A 17,713-nucleotide genomic window follows, 5' to 3' on the forward strand; every position below is an offset into this window, starting at 1 on the left:
GACATTTAGGCTCTTTCCATAATTTGGCTATTGTTGAGAGTGCTGCTATAAACATTGGGGTACAAGTGCCCCTATGCATCAGTACTCCTGTATCCCTTGGGTAAATTCCTAGCAGTGCTATTGCTGGGTCATAGGGTAGGTCTGTTTTTAATTTTTTGAGGAACCTCCACACTGTTTTCCAGAGCGGCTGCACCAGTTTGCATTCCCACCAACAGTGCAAGAGGGTTCCCGTTTCTCCACATCCTCGCCAGCATCTATAGTCTCCTGATTTGTTCATTTTGGCCACTCTGACTGGCGTGAGGTGATATCTGAGTGTGGTTTTGATTTGTATTTCCCTGATGAGGAGCGATGTTGAGCATCTTTTCATGTGCCTGTTGGCCATCTGGATGTCTTCTTTAGAGAAGTGTCTATTCATGTTTTCTGCCCATTTCTTCACTGGATTATTTGTTTTTTGGGTGTAGAGTTTGGTGAGCTCTTTATAGATTTTGGATACTAGCCCTTTTATATTCACTTATTTTTAAACCATATACACTTACACACAGAATTGAACTTTGAACTGCTAGATTTATGTACACAGTAAGCATTCACAAAGACAGAACTTTATTTTTTTTAATATGAAATTTATTGTCAAATTGGTTTCCATACAACACCCAGTGCTCATCCCAACAGGTGCCCTCCTCAATACCCATCACCCACTTCCCCCTCCCTCTCACCCCCCATCAACCCTCAGTTTATTCTCAGTTTTTAAGAGTCTCTTATAGTTTGGCTCCCTCCCTCTCTAACTTTTTTTTTCCTTCCCCACCCCCATGGTCTTAAGTTTCTCAGGATCCACATAAGAGTGAAAATATATGGTATCTGTCTTTTTCTGCATGACTTATTTCACTTAGCATAACACTATCCAGTTCTATCCATGTTGCTACAAAAAGCCTTGTTTCATTCTTCCTCATTGCCAAGTAGTATTCCATTGTGTATGTGAACCACAATTTCTTTATCCATTCATCAGTTGATGGACATTTAGGCTCTTTCCATAATTTGGCTATTGTTGAAAGTGCTGCTATAAACACTGGGGTACAAGTGCTCCTATGCACCGGCACTCCCACAAAGACAGAACTTAAAAACAATGAGTTCAAATATTTATTAAAGAGCTGTATTATTTCCCTTATAACAACATTGCTGAAAAAACAAATTTGTTCTCTTACAGTTCTGGAGGTCACAGGTCTAAAATCAAGACACGGACCTCCAGTTATGGAATGAGTAAGTCACAGGAACAAAAGGCAGAGCATAAGGAATACCATCAATGATGTTGTATTGGCGGTGTAATGGGACAGATAGCAGCTACACGTTGTGTTGAACATCGCATAGTGTATAAACTTGTCAAATCACTCAGTCGTACACCTAAAGCTAATGTAACACTGTGTGTCAATTATACTCAAAAAAATTTTTTTTATTAAAGAAAAAAAAGATGGTAATAGTGGGTTTCTTCTAGAGGGTCCAGAAAAGAATCCATTTCTTTGCCTTTTTCAGCTTCTAAAAGCCACTTAACATTCCTTGGTATACGCCTCCTTCCTTGAATCACTCCAACTTCTCACTTCTGTTGTCACATCTCCTACTCCCTTTGATCCACATTTCTCCCTCTTATAAGAACCCTTGTGATTACACAGGGCCCACGCAGATAATCTAGAATAATCCTCCAATCTCAAAATCCTGAAGTTAATCACACCTGCAAAGTCCCTGTTACTGTGTAAATATGCACAGGTTCTGGAAATTAGGACACGGACATCTTTAGGGGCACATTATTCAGCCTACCACAAGGTCTTACGTTGTTGAAAACTTCCTGTGTTGCATGAACGTTACTTTAGAGATAACCAATCTGGATATCCCCTGAAGGGTCAAACCCAGGGATATTCAGCAAAAAGTCCTCCTGAACTATCTATTTCAGGCTGGCAAATCCTGACAGACTCTGAATACATTTTATTGCTCTTATAACTTGTTCATACTCAGAAAAAGAGCAGCAGACGCCAGAAGGGAGGATCAGTTCTCTTTGAATCCTTTCCTGGTGTTACCATGTGAGAACTGATACACAAATCTGTGCGGCCTGGATCTCTGAGCACAGGATGGCTCAACTGAAATCCTGGGGCAACAGACGTGGGAGAGCAGATCTTGTCCCTTGTTGGTCATTATCTTTCATGGTTCCCCATCTCCTTCTGGACTACATTCAAGGCCTTCTGCACTGCCCCCAGGACTTTCCAGATCTGACCCACATTTATCTGTCAACCTCTCCCCGAGCACCCCCTAGTGGTACGTTAGATGCTTAGTACTACCAGAGTCCATTTAAGCTGTCCAGTCAATCCCACGGGCTCGCTGAAACTCTCATGCTTGCACACGCCTTGTTCATTCTGTTCAGCATCTGGCAAATTAACCTGTCTCCAAACAAACTCCTCCTTTAAGGAAATCGTCCTACCTCACGGCCTTACTGAAGAAACATCTCCCTCAGATTATGGGTTTTCCTCTTTACCCTCTTTATAATGTTAGTGATTCTGTAATTATTGTAGTGGGGACAGGTTACACAATTTGTGGGGCTCACTGCACGATGAAAATGTGGCATCCCCCGTTTAAAAATTAAGAATTTCAAGACAGCAGAGCATTAAACCAAGCTTAGGGCACTTCTAAGCCCAGGGCTGTGTGCGACTACCACGGTCACACATCCATGAAGCCAGCCCTTGACCCTAGTGTGTGTCTGATAAGGACACTGAGGTCAGAAACTCATCTGTAATCTGTAATCCACATGCTTGGTCAGTGCCCCCCACACAAAGGCACACAAAAATAACGGTTGAATAAATGTATAAATGAATGAATGAGCAATATTGAAGATAGTTTTTATTTTACAGAAGATTGTATATATTTGTTTCCTATACAATGGGATGTCAGAGCAAATTGTCACAAACTTGGTGGCTTAAAACAACAGAGATTTACTCTGTCATAGTTCTGGAGGCTATAAGTCTGAAATCAAGGTGTCAGCAGGGCCATGTTCCCTTTGAAGGCTCTAAGGAAGAATCCTTCCTCTTCTCCTCGCTTCTGACAGCTCCAGCAATCCTTGGGGTTCCTTGGCTTATAGCCCCTTCCCTCCACTCTTTGACTCCATCGTCACAAGACCTTCTCCCTTCTGTGTTCATCTCGTGTGTCTTTTTCTCTCCTTAGAAAGACACCAGTCATTGGATTGAGCGCCCACCCTCGTCCACTGTGACCTCACCTTAACTCATTACATCTGCTAAGACCCTATTTCCAAATAAGGTTACCTTCTGAGATTCCAGGTGGATGTGAATTTGAGGGGGAAGACACTATTCAAACCACTACATTTGTTTCTGGGACATTCTTCAGAATGCCTCAAGAATATTTTTTGATGATAACGTCTTTAACAGTTCCTAGGATTTGTAACTTAACTGTATTTGCCAAAGTATAATCTGGAGAACTAAAAGACATTTGGATGTGGTCATATAACCAATATCAATTATGGTTGAAGCATCCTGGAATGTGAAGGGAGCAAAAAAAAAAAAAACCCAAAAAACAAAAACAAACAACAACAACAACAACAACAAGAACAGGAAAATGCCCAAATTTTCATAAGGAAGATAAGGAGAAATCCAGGAACTGCTAAGTTTCCTGCCAACTCTGTGTGTATGTAAATGGCTGGGAGCTAGTTGGTTGGAATTTCCTGTACAGTCCCTGTTCCCTGGGGATGGCTAGGTGGTTAGAATGCCCTTGGACTCAGCAGTTTGCATGTTGTTTATCAAGGGTTAGGAATGTGTATTACCTTGCATGTGATAAGTAGATAAGACCTGAGAGAAGCCTTTTGAGGGCTTTAATTAAATTGACATTTAGTGGCTTCTTGCTGAATGTTCATGGTTTCATTAATTGTTCAAACTATCACAGAAGCATGAGGGTTTAAGTACCCCCACCCCCACCTGCTTTATTGGGGTATTAAAAGTTGACCAAAATGTAATATATTTAAAGTGTAGAATGTGATGATTTGATATACATATATATTATACACATATACATATGTACCATAATCAAGCTAGTTAACACATCCATCACATCACGGTTACCTTTTTTTTCCCCTTGGGTGGGAATGCTTAAGATCTGCTCCCTTAGCTATTTTCAAATATATAAAACAGTATTGTTAACTCTAGTCACCAGGCCTTACATCAGATGCTCAGAACTTGTTCATCTTCTATAACTGAAAGCTTGTACCCTTTGACCAACATCTCCCACTTCCCCCAACCCCTAGCCCCTGTCAGCCACCATTCCATTCTGTGTTTCTATGAGGTCAACCTGTTTGTTTGCTTAGATTCCACCTGTGAGATCATACAGTCTATGACTTTATCTGGCTTATTTCACTTAGCATAATGCCCTCCAGGTTCATCCATGTCGTTGCCAATGGCAGGATTTTCTTTCTTTTTTACAGCAGAATAATAATCCAATATATATATTTACATAATATCATATATAATACAAAAATATATAATATAGTAGGTATATTACAGATGATATATCTATATGATATCTACATTATATAAATATATCTTTTCTTTACCATTCCGTTGTCGATGGACACTTAGATTGCTTCTATATCTTGCCTATTGTGAATAAGGCTACAATGAACATGGAGAATAGATAATCTCTTCTAGATAGTGAATTCATTTCCCTAGGATAAATACCCAGAAGTGGGGAGGGCTGGATCATACTGTAGTTCTATTTTTAATTTTTTTAATGTTTATTTTTTGAAAGAGAGACAGCAAGCACAAGCAAGGGAGGGGCAGAAAGAGAGGGAGACACAGAATCTGAAGCAGGTTCCAGGCTCTGAGCTGTCAGCACAGAGCCCAATCCAATGCAGGGCTCACACCCACAAACTGTGAGATCGTGACCTGAGCTGAAGTCGGACGCTCAACTGACTGAGCCACCCAGGCGCCCCAGTTCTATTTTTAATTTTTGAGGAGCCCCCATCCTGTTTTCCATAATGGCTGCACCAATTTACATTCCCACCAACAGTGCACAAGGGTTCCCTTTTCTCTACACCCTCCCCAACACTTGTTACCTCTTTTCTTTATGATAATAGACATCTTACCAGATGTGAGGTGATACCTGATTTGCATCTCCCTGATGATAAGTGATGTTGAGCATCTTTCACAGAGCTGTTGGCCATTTGTAGGTCTTCTTTGGAAAAATGTCTCTTTGGATTCTTTGCCCATTTTTAAACCAGATTTTTTGGTTTTGCTATTAAGTGTTCCTTATATATTTTGGAGATTAATCCCTTATTGGATATACAGTTTGCAAATATTTTCTCCGATTCCATAGGCTGCCTTTTCACTTTGCTTCCTTTGCTGTCCAGAAGCACGTTAGGTTTTTTTTTGTTTTTGTTTTTGTTTTTTTTTTTTTTTTGTTGTTGTTGTTGTTGTTGTTTTTGCTTTTGTTGCCTGTGCTTTTGGTGTCAGATCCAAAAAATCATTACCAAGACCAATGTCAAGGAGCTTTTTCCTCTGTTTCCTTCTAGGAGTGTTAAAGTTTCAGGTCTTACACTTGAGTCTTTAATCCATTCTGAGTTGATGTGTGTGTGTGTGGTGTAAGATAAGCATCCATTTCATTCCTTTCCTGTGGCCATCCAGTTTTCCCAACACCATTTGGTGAAGAGACTTTCCCCATTGAGTAGTTTTGGTGCTTTCCTTGAAAATTCTTTGACCATATGTGTGAGGATTTAAGATTTTCTCAGTGCATTTCCGGCTGAAGAAAGAGGCAAGTGTGATTAGGTAATAAGAAGAATCATGCTTAACACTCATTTGATAGTAAAACAAAGCCAGTAGAGTTTTTCCTGCTCTGCAGGTACTGGGCTAGGCCCCCTGTCTCTCCTGTCTTTAACAGAAGTAGTGGAGATGGAGAGGATTTCCATTTAAAGTGCAGAGGCACTACCTAGAGTGCTTCTGTGGGCTGTCCTGGGCCACTGTTGGCACGTTTCCTACTGTTTACCCAGGCTGGCTCCAAACACCTGAATGTTCTCCACATGCAGTTACCAGACACGGCAGCCGTTTTCTGCAGCCTGTGGTTTTCTTGGTAGGGAGCTTATGACTCTCTTCCTCTCCCTCAAGACTCTTTCCCCTGAGTAGGGCTGTAGAGTGAAACCACTTTGCTGGGAAGCAAAGAGGGAAGCAGGCTTACAGCCTAGAACAGCCTCTGGGTTTTGTCTGGGCACGTGGGAAGGCAGAAAACCTCCTGAAAAAGTCCCTGACCCGCTCAAGTGTGGTGGGGACCCCCAGAAGCCTCGCAGATGCACACAAGGGTAGTCACAGCCAACCCAGACCTCCCATTTCCCCATACTTGAGCATCAGCATAATCTTGAAATCATGTCAGAATTTGAGGTGTTGGGAGGGTCTCCAAGACCGTGGCCCAACCCTCCGTGGGGAGAACCCCAGGAATGAGTTTAATTTCCTATCAGCTGGGAGGAAGAGAACCTTAAAATGAAGTCGAATTATAGATAATAATTATTGGACACTGCCTGTCCCAAATGTAGTGGCTAAATGTCCGGAGCCTCTCACGGCCGAGAGGAGTGAACTCTGTTGGCAGCCTGCACCCTGAACATACCCCAAAACATGCTACAGGGGCCCAGAGCTGAGAAGGAGAACAATGTAAGCTCAGGCTTTTCTCCAAGCAAACCCAGAGCATTGCCAGAACAGCCAGCAGCAGATCCAGGTTTTGTGGGGCCTGGAGCTTAGAAATTCGTGGCTGTCTTGGGACGCCAGGGTGACTCAGTTGATTAAGCATCTGACTTCAACTCAGGTCATGATCTCATGGTCCATAAGTTCTAGCCCCATGTTGGGCTCTAGGCTGACAGCTCAGAGCCTGGAGCCTGCTTCAGATTCTGTGTCTCCCTTCTCTCTACCCCTCCCCTGTTCGTGCTCTGTCTCTCTCTGTCTCTCAAAAATGAATAGACGTTAAAAAAATTAAAAAAAAAAGAAATTTGTGACCATCTTTAAAGGATCAAAAAGTATAAACTACCAGCTATAAAATAAATAGGTCATACAGATGTAATGTACAGCATGGTGACTACAGCTAATATTGCTGTGCTGCAAATTTGAAAGTTCCTGAGAGTAGATCTTAAAAGTTCTCATCACAAGAAAAAACAACTTGTAACTATGTATGATGATGGATGTTACCTAGACTTAGATCACTTAGTGGTGATCATTCCATACTATATACAAGTATCAAATCATTGTATTGTATTCCTGAAACTAATATAATGTTATATGTCAGTTATACCTCAAACAATGAAAAAAAGAACACAAAATTACAAGTATAAAAATAGGAACAAAGCAAATATTTAGAGGCACCTGGGTGCCCCAGTCAGTTGAGCGTCAGACTCTTGATTTTGACTCAGGTCTGATCCCAGGGTCGTGGGATTGAGCCCTGTGTCGGGCTCTGTGCTGACAGCGTGGATGGGATTCTCTCTCCTTCCTTCTCGGCCCCTCCCCCTTCTCTGTCTCTCAAAATAAGTAAGTAAACTTTAAAAAAAAGATTCTTTCTCCTTCTGTCCCTCCCCCCACTCTAAAATAAAATTTTAAAAAAATTAAAAAGCAAATATTTCAATTAGTTATTTAGAATAAGAAAAGAAATCCCATATTGCTAACTTAAAAAAAAAAAAGGTTTATTTATTTTGAGAGAGAGAGAGAACACACTCGAGGCATGAGTGAGGGAGGGGCAGAGAGAGAGAGGAAGAGAGAGAATCCCAGGTGGACTCCATGCTGTCAGTGCAGAGACCAACTTGGGGCTCGATCTCACAAACCATGAGGTCGTGATCTGAGCCGAAACCAAGAGTCTGACGCTTAACCCGCTGAGCCACGCAGGCGCTCTGACAGTTGTTTCTATTATCGGTGGTTGGAATGTATAAAACATGCAACTTCACAGACATTCTTGCTGTTTTTATTATTGCCACTAGTTTGTGGCAATAATAAACATACATAAGAATTCTGGTAAATTCAAATGTGTGTGTTGCCATCTCATTTTTTAATTTAAAAAGTATACATTTTATTAATGTAGGGAATAGTGAAAAAACAGGATTTTAATTCTTTTCATCTTTGGGACATTAAGAGCAAGTAGCAAATTACTGTCTCCCTTGGGTTTATGCGGAAGAAACAAAGTCGTGTTGGTATCTTTTAAATGTTTTTATGTGAAAAGTGTGTTTTCATGCAACTTTATATGAAAATTTTATAATTTTTCTGGCTTAAACTGCATTGATGTAGGTGGCATAAGGGAGTGTGACTCTGGCTTTTTCTTTTCTTATTTAGGTTTTTGGAAAATCCTCAGCCAGCAACCAGTTGGTTTTAAAAACTTTTGATCAGAAAATCAAATCGTATTGTCAGAGAAATTAGCCATTTGTCATTTTTTTAAAAAAATTTTTTTAAATTTTTTTTTTTTTTTTTTGGAGGAGAGAGAGACAGAGCATGAGCAGGGGAGGAGCAGAGAGAGAGGGAGACACAGAATTCAAAGCAGGCTCCAGGCCCTGAGCTGTCAGGACAGAGCCCCATGCGGGGCTTGAACCCATGAACCGTGAGATCATGACCTGAGCCGAAGTCGGACACTCAACCGACTGAGCTGCCCAGGCGCCCCAGCCATTTGTCATTTTTAAGATGAACGACTTGAGTGACAGGAGATTCTTTTGGAAACTCACAGGGGGGCCAAAGTGAGACCTCAGCATCAGGTAAGTGCTCGCCTGCCTGCTGCAGGTACTGACTGGGCTACCCACATCAGCTGGCCGGTCTGCCTTCTTTTTCTTTTCCTTCTCACTCTGGGTTCTGTGTTCTTATCCTACAGGAGGTTTCTTCTTGGGGGATATTCATGCTCTTGCTCTATTCTGCCAAAAGGAGATCTAAACAAGAGACGTTGGATACTCCTGAGGTTGGATGATGAATGTGTAATGACTAAGACGTGGAGGCTAGAACACAGGCCTGTAGCAAGATTCTTGTTTTGATATCCCATTCACGCAGTTTAATGAGTGCTGTGTGTTTTTAAATTGCGAGCACGTGTCTTGGTTGAACTTGTGTTGAATGTGATGTTTCACTAAATATCCTACTCTCGGGGAGCCTGGCTGGCTCAGTCCGTACAGCATATGAGTCTTGACCTTGGGGTCATGAGTTTAAGGCCCATGTTGGGTGTAGAGCGTGCTTAAAAAATATATACCCTATTCCCAAGTTCTTTTCTAAGGTATGGCATGTTTATAATGAAAATGCTATGCTCTCTAGCATATTCCTAACAGAATACTAACCAGGCATTGTTGAAAACTGAATCCTCCATTGAAAATTGTACATGCCAGGGATGCATGTGGGTGGCTGAGTCGGGTAAGCATCCAACTCTTGATTTTCACTCTGGTCGTGAGCTCATGGTCGTGAGAGTGAGCCCCATGTTGGCTTCTACAGTGGGCATAGAGCCTGCTTGCGATTCTCTCTCTTCCTCTCCCTCTGCCTCTCCCCCACTCACAGGTACTTTCTCTCTCTCTGTCTCCCTCTCTCTCTCAAAAAAAAAAAAAATTAAAAAAAAATATATATATACATATATATATGCCTGAAGCTTAGAAGAAACTTCCTGCACACTAGCTGCTGACACTTTACTTTTGAAACTTGGTTTCTCCTCTGTGACTCATCTCCTTCCAGTGCCCACCATCAGAGAACATGCTCACATCACCACGGGACACCTGGTCCTGTACTTCCGTGTCAGGATGCTGGGCGAAGCAGTGGCTAGCCACAGAAGTATCTCCAGCAGCTATTCCTAAACCTGAATGCTGGCAAGAACTGAACTACACACAGGAGAGACTGCAATCACACAAATGTATCCCACTACACCAAACGAAGCGTATTCCAGCTTAACTTCACCTACTGAGTCCCCGAAATGCCGGCATCCACGCCTTACGGGAGGGGAAGGTGGCGTGGAGCGACACAGTGATCTTAACCGTTTGTGGTTAAGTCCTCTTACTTTTGCAAATTCCACAAGAACACCCGACCCTGTGAGATCACTGTCAAAGGCTTCATCCATCGGAAAGAGCCAATGCACCTGATAGGGCCTGAAGCTTAAGCTTTCTTACCATCACGTAAATCTGCTTCTCAGAACAGGAAAGGGACTCAAAGGCTAATGCTGTCCAAAGGTTAATTCTTGTGTAGATGGAGCCACCACTCCTTAATCCAGCGGGGTGCGATGGTTACACGTTTAGTCATCTGAACGCAGAACAAGCTGACTCTGGAAAGTCACTTCTGGACTAACAGTTATTTACCACGCGCCCCCTTGCCTAGGCACCGTGCCGAGCTAGAGAGAGTGGTTCCCTGCTCCTGAAGGCGTCGCTGTTGGCAAAGTGGGTCTCTGTACCCTGCGACATGCACCACATGTGAGAAATGAACAGTTTAATGGCACACTAACGGAGGCAGGGGTTCCTTCAGATTAGAGGGAGCGGTAGGGACAGGGAGGCAGAATGGTGGGGGAAGGTAGGAGGCAGTGATGCCCAAGCAGAGTTTAAGAATAAGGAGGGGCGGGGCGCCTGGGTGACTCAGCGCCTGATTCTTGGTTTCAGCTCAGGTCATGAACTCACCGTTTGTGAGTTCGAGTCCTGCGTCTGGCTCTGAGCTGACAATGTGGAACCTGCTTGGGATTCTCTCTCTGTCTCTCTCTGCCCCACCTCTGTCTCCCTCTCTCTCATTCTCAAAACAAATAAATAAAAATTTATAATAATAAAGAAAAAAAGAATAAGGGGGGTTTAGGTGGAGAGGAGGGATAGGAATGCCCTTCTACCTTTTCTCTGGGCTGTGATAGGTCAACTCCTGTAGTGATTTCCTAAAGGCAAATGGACCAACCGGGTGAGTGAAAAGTATCCAGTGGGCAGAAGGAAGATGGACAGTGTGTGCACAGAGGCCTCACTACAGCCAGACAAAGGAAGTGATGAAATCCCTAAGCCCTCCCTTTGGAAATGTCACCAGTCTCTTTGCCCACGAAGCACCCTCTGGTGGAGATACCTTGGAATCCGAACTATAGAAATGATCCCTGAAAGTATAGTCTTTGATACCTTGTAATACAAATACACTCAGACTGAGCCTCTGGAAAAAGCCCCAGGCTTTTAACCTGCACTTCTCTAAGCTCTAGCAGCTGTGTGTTTTACTTCGAAATCTTGGAAAAGAGCTAAAGTGCTAACATAGTATGTACTTTATTATGTGTAGGCAGATACAGAAATTAAACATAGGAGACGCAAAAAAAAATGAAAGGAGAAAAATTTAGTATTTCCCCTCCTTACCCACTAGACCATCTCGCATACTCACGTTGCATCATTTTAGAGACCTCTGAACACTGGTGTTGTCAAACTGTGCTTGCGGGATAGCAGTGCGGGGTAATGGTTAAAAATGTAGACTCAGGAGTCAGCTGACCTGGGTACGAAGCCTGGCTGCACCACTTCCCAGCTGTGTAACAACTTTAATAGCCTCTTTTAAAGAACATGAATGATAAAAAACCAGTTCTTGGAAAAGTTCATTACTATACAACATTGAAATTAGTGCCTGGCACCCGATAAGCGCTTTGTAAATGTTACTTACTATTTTTCTCAGCGTCACTATTAAAAATACCTTTAAATCTGGGGTGACTGGCTGGCTTAGTTAGTGGTACATGTGACTCTTGATCTTGGGGTCCTGAGTTCGAGTCCCATGTTCGGCATGGACTCTACTTTAAAAAATACTTTTAAATCTTTTTTTTTTTTTTTTAAACATTGTCCTTTAAAAATTTAAAAATCCCAGGTGGGAGGAAAAGGCAAGAGAAGTCTGGAAGGACTTCCTGTAAAAGATGTTCCTAGTTAAATTCGAATTTTCAGAGTTTGCAGAGTGAAGATGAAGGCAACAAAAGTCAGCTCAGCCCTTTCTTAGCTGAACTATGTTATTAAAACTTCTTCATAGATGTTGGGCTTTGCTCTTATGTCTGCTTGCCGTCTTTTATCCCAACCCCTGTCCAGAACCCCTTTGTTGTTTCCAGGGTTTTTGCCCCCCGCTTACTGTGTAGAAGAATGTTGCTTCATGGCTGATGTTTGCTCACTCTCCCTTATTTGTCCTCGATCAACCCCACAGTCAAAAAGTAAAGCCAGTCCACTTCCCAGCCTCCCCAGCCATCAGGGGTGACCTTGGGACCCCTTTCTGTCCCAGAGGGGTAGTGGAAGTCCATGGGGCAGACACTTCTTTCTCTTTGCTCTGCCCTATTCTTTCTGCCTTGGTTTGCTCACAAAGCCTAAAAGCATAGTGGCCATATTGACACCTCAAGGATAAAAGGGTCACGCTAAGGCTGAGGAGGAGGCTGGTTTACTGCCGAGTTCCCTGAAGGCTACACAAGCCTTGGACTTCCTTTTATATGAAAAAATACGAATCTCCTCACCCACTGTTGAGCTGCTGTTCCTTGGAGGTTTTGTTAATTGCTGCCAAACACATTCGTGTATCTGGATTGGCCACTTCGTAAGGTCAATATAGCTGAATGAAGAAAGGCCCGTTGGAGAAGGGTAGGCCCCTGAGGGTGTCCAAACCGTGAGAAACCCAAGAACTTTGCTCAGTTGCAACTACTGTGGTGCTGGTTGTTGCTGCCATCTAGTGGCAACAACTTGGAACTAAAACGCTCACCTGGGCCACAGACTGTTTTTCCGCAGATCCTTCTTCTTTCCTTCCAACATTCGTTCATTCATCCATGCACTCACAGACTCACATGTTCATTCTACAGATATTTTATGAGAATGTACTGTATGTGGCGGGTCCTCATAAATACAATAAGGAAATACAATAATGGGGGGGAAACCTAGCTCCTTACCCCCCCCCCGCCCCCCCCCCCTTGAAACTTACACACTGTGGAAAGATAGCCACTAATCAAATCAACATGAAAAATATGACTGGAAGGGGCTCTAAGAGAAGAACATGGTGCTATGAGAATTATTAGTAGGGATTTTCCTTATTGGCGAGATGGATAGGAGGTTAGAGAAGGCTTTCCTGAGGATGTTCTGACTGGCCTTAGGAAGGGAATTTTCTGGGCAGTGAGACCCATCATGAAAGTGAGCTCAGCAAAGAGAGGGAGTGTGTTGAGTACAGAGGAATAAGAGAGGACCATGTGTTTAAGTTATTACTTGGTATTAAGCATTCTAGTGGGTTTTTTTTAATGTTTATTTCTTTTGAAAGAAAGAGAGAGAGTGCAAGTGGGTTAGAGGCAGAGAGGGAATCCCCAGAAGGCTCCAGGCTGTCAGTGCAGAGCCTGACATGGGGCTTGATCTCACAAACCATGTGATCATGACCTGAGCCAAAATCAAGAATAGGATGCTTAACCAACTGAGCCACCCAGGTGCCCTTAGGCATTCTAGTTTTTTGAATTAAGACTATGGTTGTTAATTATAATGATTATCATATAATAATGACCTGATCATAAGCTGAAAAGATACAGGCTAACAGACAACTAGAGAACACTCAACCACCAACAGCGGAACACACATTCTTCTCAAGTGCATGTGGAACATTCTCCAGGATAGACCATATACTATGTCACAAAATAAAGCCTCGATAAATCTAAAAGGCAGGCTTGAAAGTATATATAGTATGTTCTCTGGCCACAATGGAATGCAATTACTAACGAGTTAAAGTGAGAACTTTTTATATTTAAAAATATTGTTGGGGCACCTGGGTGGTGGCTCAGTCAGTTAAGCATCCGACTTTGGCTCAGGTCATGATCTCACGGTTTGTGAGTTTGAGCCACACATCGGGCTTTGTGCTGACAGCTCAGAGCCTGGAGCCTGTTTCAGATTCTGTGTCTCCCCCCCCCCCCCCTTCTCTGCACCTACCCTGCTCGTGCACTCTCTCTCTCTCTCTCTCTGAAAAATAATAAAATATAAAACTTTTTAAAAATAAAATAAAATAAAAATGTTGTTAAAATTTGCTATTTGGGGGGCACCTGGGTGACTCGAGAGTGTCCAACTCTTGATTCCAGCTCAGATCATGATCCCAGGGTCACGGGACTGAGCCCTGTGTTGAGCTCCATGCTGGGTGTGAAGCCTGCTTAAGATTCTCTCTCTTCATCTGCTCCTCTCCCCAGCTTGTGCTTCCTCTCTCTCTCTCTCTCTCTCTCTCAAAGAAAAAAACTTGCTATTTTTGAATTTTTACAATTTTAAACATTACAAAGTCTCAAGCTCTGGGTATCATAATATAAATTATTCAAATCCCATTCCCCTAATGGAACATTCAATTATGGCATAATGTACTTTGTAATGTGACCATGTAACTCTTTATAGAATAAAGCAAAGCTTGTGAAAAAATTCCTTACCATCTTGGGGCTTTATTTCAAATGCCCTGACATAAAATAAAGGGAGTAAAAATAATAGTACGTTACCAGTGAAATAAACAAAGGTGTGCAGTCCACTCAGGAAGCTGTGAGACCAGGTCTAGGGCACTGTCACTGACACCGAGAGAAGGGGATTCTTTGGGGGAACTGCGCGGCAGGTAAAGTCCATTCAAAATGGAGGTGGCTTTGTTGTGAGTGCTGAGGGCAAGGGGAGGCATAAGTAAAAGAAAAGTCTCAGGTTTGTGACATGAGCAACTAGAGAGACTGGCAGGGGCATTTCATGAGCTAAAGAGGAGTGGGGGGAACGCAGGCTGAGTTCAATTTTGGAAGTATTGAATGTGAAGTGTCTGGGAAACATCAAATATGGTGGCAGGGGGGCCGATGAGAGGAGGTAGACAGGTGTACCCATGGGAAGAAGCATTCAGTGAGGTAGGAGGAAAAGCAGTAGAACGTGTTCTTCAAAATGAAAGACAGGGATGGCTTGCTCTCTCCTCCATGCTCACAAAACACTTGAAACTGCAACCCCAATAGCACCTAACTAATGGCATCAGAGGTATTTGGGAGTGTACGTATGACTCAGAATAGAGATCCGTGGAGGGAGGTTAGCAAACAGTTGTTCAAAAATTGCAGAAGTGATGCTAAAATGAATGAACAAATGAAGAGGCACCTAGGGGAAGGGAAAGGCATTCCAGGTGCAGCCGGCGAAGTGGAGGACAGAAGGAAGAGAAAAATAAGAACGTGAAAAAAATTATTCCTCTTTATTTCTAGACTCCAGGGTCTATCAAGCCATGGAGGAAAGCTCTTGTGTATACGGCCAGCCCAACACCATTTGGAACGTCCTTCCTACATGAAAACTGACAGCCCTTAAACAACCGAATGCAGTCTCTCTTATAAGAAGCTGGCGGATAGTCCCTTGGTCTTCCACGTGTTGGCATCTCATCAATAAGAGGCGGTAACAAACTCATCTCCAGCTGGGGTCTCTCGGACAACAACTCTAATGGATATTTTTAATTCATATGGAAATCAATAATTCTGGCCACTTCAGGAAAAGCAGTTTGTGATACAGTTTGCCTCCTCTCTCTCTCTCCTTTTCTCTCCAGTTAATTTCCGTGACCTACTTCTCCTTTACTAAGTAGTTATCCTCTTCTGCATTTGAACCCACGGGTTGTCTAAAAGCTTGTTTACTATCGTCACTGCTGGTCGCTTTTGCTTTGTTGTCATTTTAATGAGTTCACAGGGTAGAAGTGGTGGGGAAAGTGAGGTCATGTGCTTCAGGGAAGGTGGATCAAGGTGGCCATGCACAAGTGGGGCTCATTTGTAAAACTTTTTTAAAGGACCATTTCTAACTCTCAAATATTTAGTTTTCAAATCTACCCCCCAATATTTTGTTTACTTCAGATTAAAAGTAGGATATATCTGGGTCAAAGTCTGCACTACATTATCTTAATTATTGTTGCAAGGTGTTAGACTGACTTTGGAACAGAAGGAAAACCTAGAGGAAAAAACACTTTCCAAGATATGACTTTTATCACCTCCCACTACAAATAAAATGAAAGGGAGTTTCCATTTGTATGGAACCCAGAAAACAATGTTTTTGCTGCCTTGGGGATCTTCTAAAGATTTTTATAAGATATAAAGATAACATTTGTTCATCGTATACAATTTGTAACTGGAGAAAAATGTACAAAAGAAAATGGAATCACTTATAATTATATCACATTTAGGGAATCACCGTTCATATTTTAGAGCCTGCCCTAATAAACTTTTTAAAATACATAAATAATATCATCTAAGGCATAATTGTATATTTTCAATTTAACACTGCAAAAGGAGTAACTTCCCATGTCATTAATAGTTCTTATAATCATGACCATTGTTTAATATTTCCATCTAAAGGATGTAATCATAATCCATTTAACCTTTCATCTGTACATTGAAGTAAAATAGTAAGGAGTCTTAGTTTATAATTCTTTGAATTTCTAATCATTCTACATTTATGGAATGGATTACTGCTTGAATGGGTACAAACATGTTCAAGTCTCTTAGTGATCAATCATTCTCTTAATTACTATAGCATTTGCCAAGAAATGACTGTGACCAGGAACTATATAAAATACTGGGGATATAGCAGTAATTTTCCAGCATTTCTGGCATGCCCTGGACATAGGCTAAGCCAATTCCGGTGAGCAGAGAAAGCCATTAGACAGACACCTAAGTGCTTTTAGTTAGAAGCCATCGGATTGGCATATACAGGAATGGAGAGTCCCAAGGGTATATGGGGCACCAAAGAGTCTTCTACTCTATCCCACTTAATTTTTTTTTCTCCATGGAATCTGAATTTTAAACATAAAGACAAAACTGACGACAACAACAACAACTCTGATCGATACTGAATAGGTGTCAAGAAACAAGAAACTGTTTTAGTCATAGCCTGGTGCCTCCCATACAGAGACCTGAGTTGGAAGTCTTAATGAATGTTAACCTCTCTGGGTCCCAACATCTTGGTATAGAATGGTCGGAGGTAAGTAGAATGAATAGGGCTTCTTTACAACTCTTATTTTTCACTATTTGAATTTAGGTGTAGGGGAATTACTCTTTGTCCTCATTAGCTATATCAAAGCATTTCAAGGGGCTATTAATCTACTACCTAACCAGTTCAACTTATTCCATATATCTCTTTTGAGTATCTACTCTTTACTAGCCACTGTTCAAAGCGTTTTATATATATCTATAATCATAGCAATCATCTGAGAAAGTTAACATAAATCCCAGTTCATAGGTGCAGCTTCTGGTTCTGAGAGGTGATATGATTTACTCAGATACTTCTGACTTCCAAACACTGGTGTTTTTTTTTTTTATACTGCAGGATAGTGAGTTGGTGACGACTATCTTAAGGAAAAGGAATGAGGAAGCTATAGTTGACTCCTCACTCTCAGCAAATACCGTGGCCACTGACACTGACCTGAGAGCAGCATGAGACTATGGAAACTGTGCCTTTCTCCAAATGCAGCCCATCATTCCAAGTGCACTTCTCTCTTTGGATTCGTGAGCATAACTGAAGAGAGTGCACGAGGGTTCTAGCGGATATCGACTAATTTTAAGTTTTCGAGCCCAGAGAATTCCTTGTTTTAACTAATCTCCCGTTAAACCGAAGCAAGCAATGGTCAACCACAACAAAGATGGCGGCAGCAACGTCTCCACGGCAACGGCGACGCATTTGTCCGCAAGCGCACCAACCTTTTGTTCCGGCCTGCCATTTTGACGTCACTTCCGGCTCCGGCGGGCGGTGTGCGCGCAGCTCTTCCTGTCGCTGCTGCGGTGGAGATCCCGGTGCTGGTGAGTG

At 42.3% G+C, this 17,713-nt stretch overlaps 1 long non-coding RNA gene across 1 annotated transcript; it reads right to left on the minus strand.

Moving 5' to 3' along the window:
• Positions 1-2,864: 2,864 nt before the first annotated feature.
• LOC132664494 (uncharacterized) lies at positions 2,865-17,664 on the minus strand. The gene is made up of 3 exons (XR_009603713.3): positions 17,333-17,664; positions 5,126-5,778; positions 2,865-3,193 (listed from the first exon to the last, which is right to left on the minus strand). It is a non-coding gene; the product is annotated as an uncharacterized LOC132664494 (long non-coding RNA).
• Positions 17,665-17,713: the final 49 nt, after the last annotated feature.

Source organism: Panthera onca, chromosome F2, assembly GCF_046562875.1.
Source record: "Panthera onca isolate mPanOnc1 chromosome F2, mPanOnc1 haplotype 2, whole genome shotgun sequence".
In the NCBI taxonomy this organism is placed as follows: domain Eukaryota; kingdom Metazoa; phylum Chordata; class Mammalia; order Carnivora; family Felidae; genus Panthera; species Panthera onca.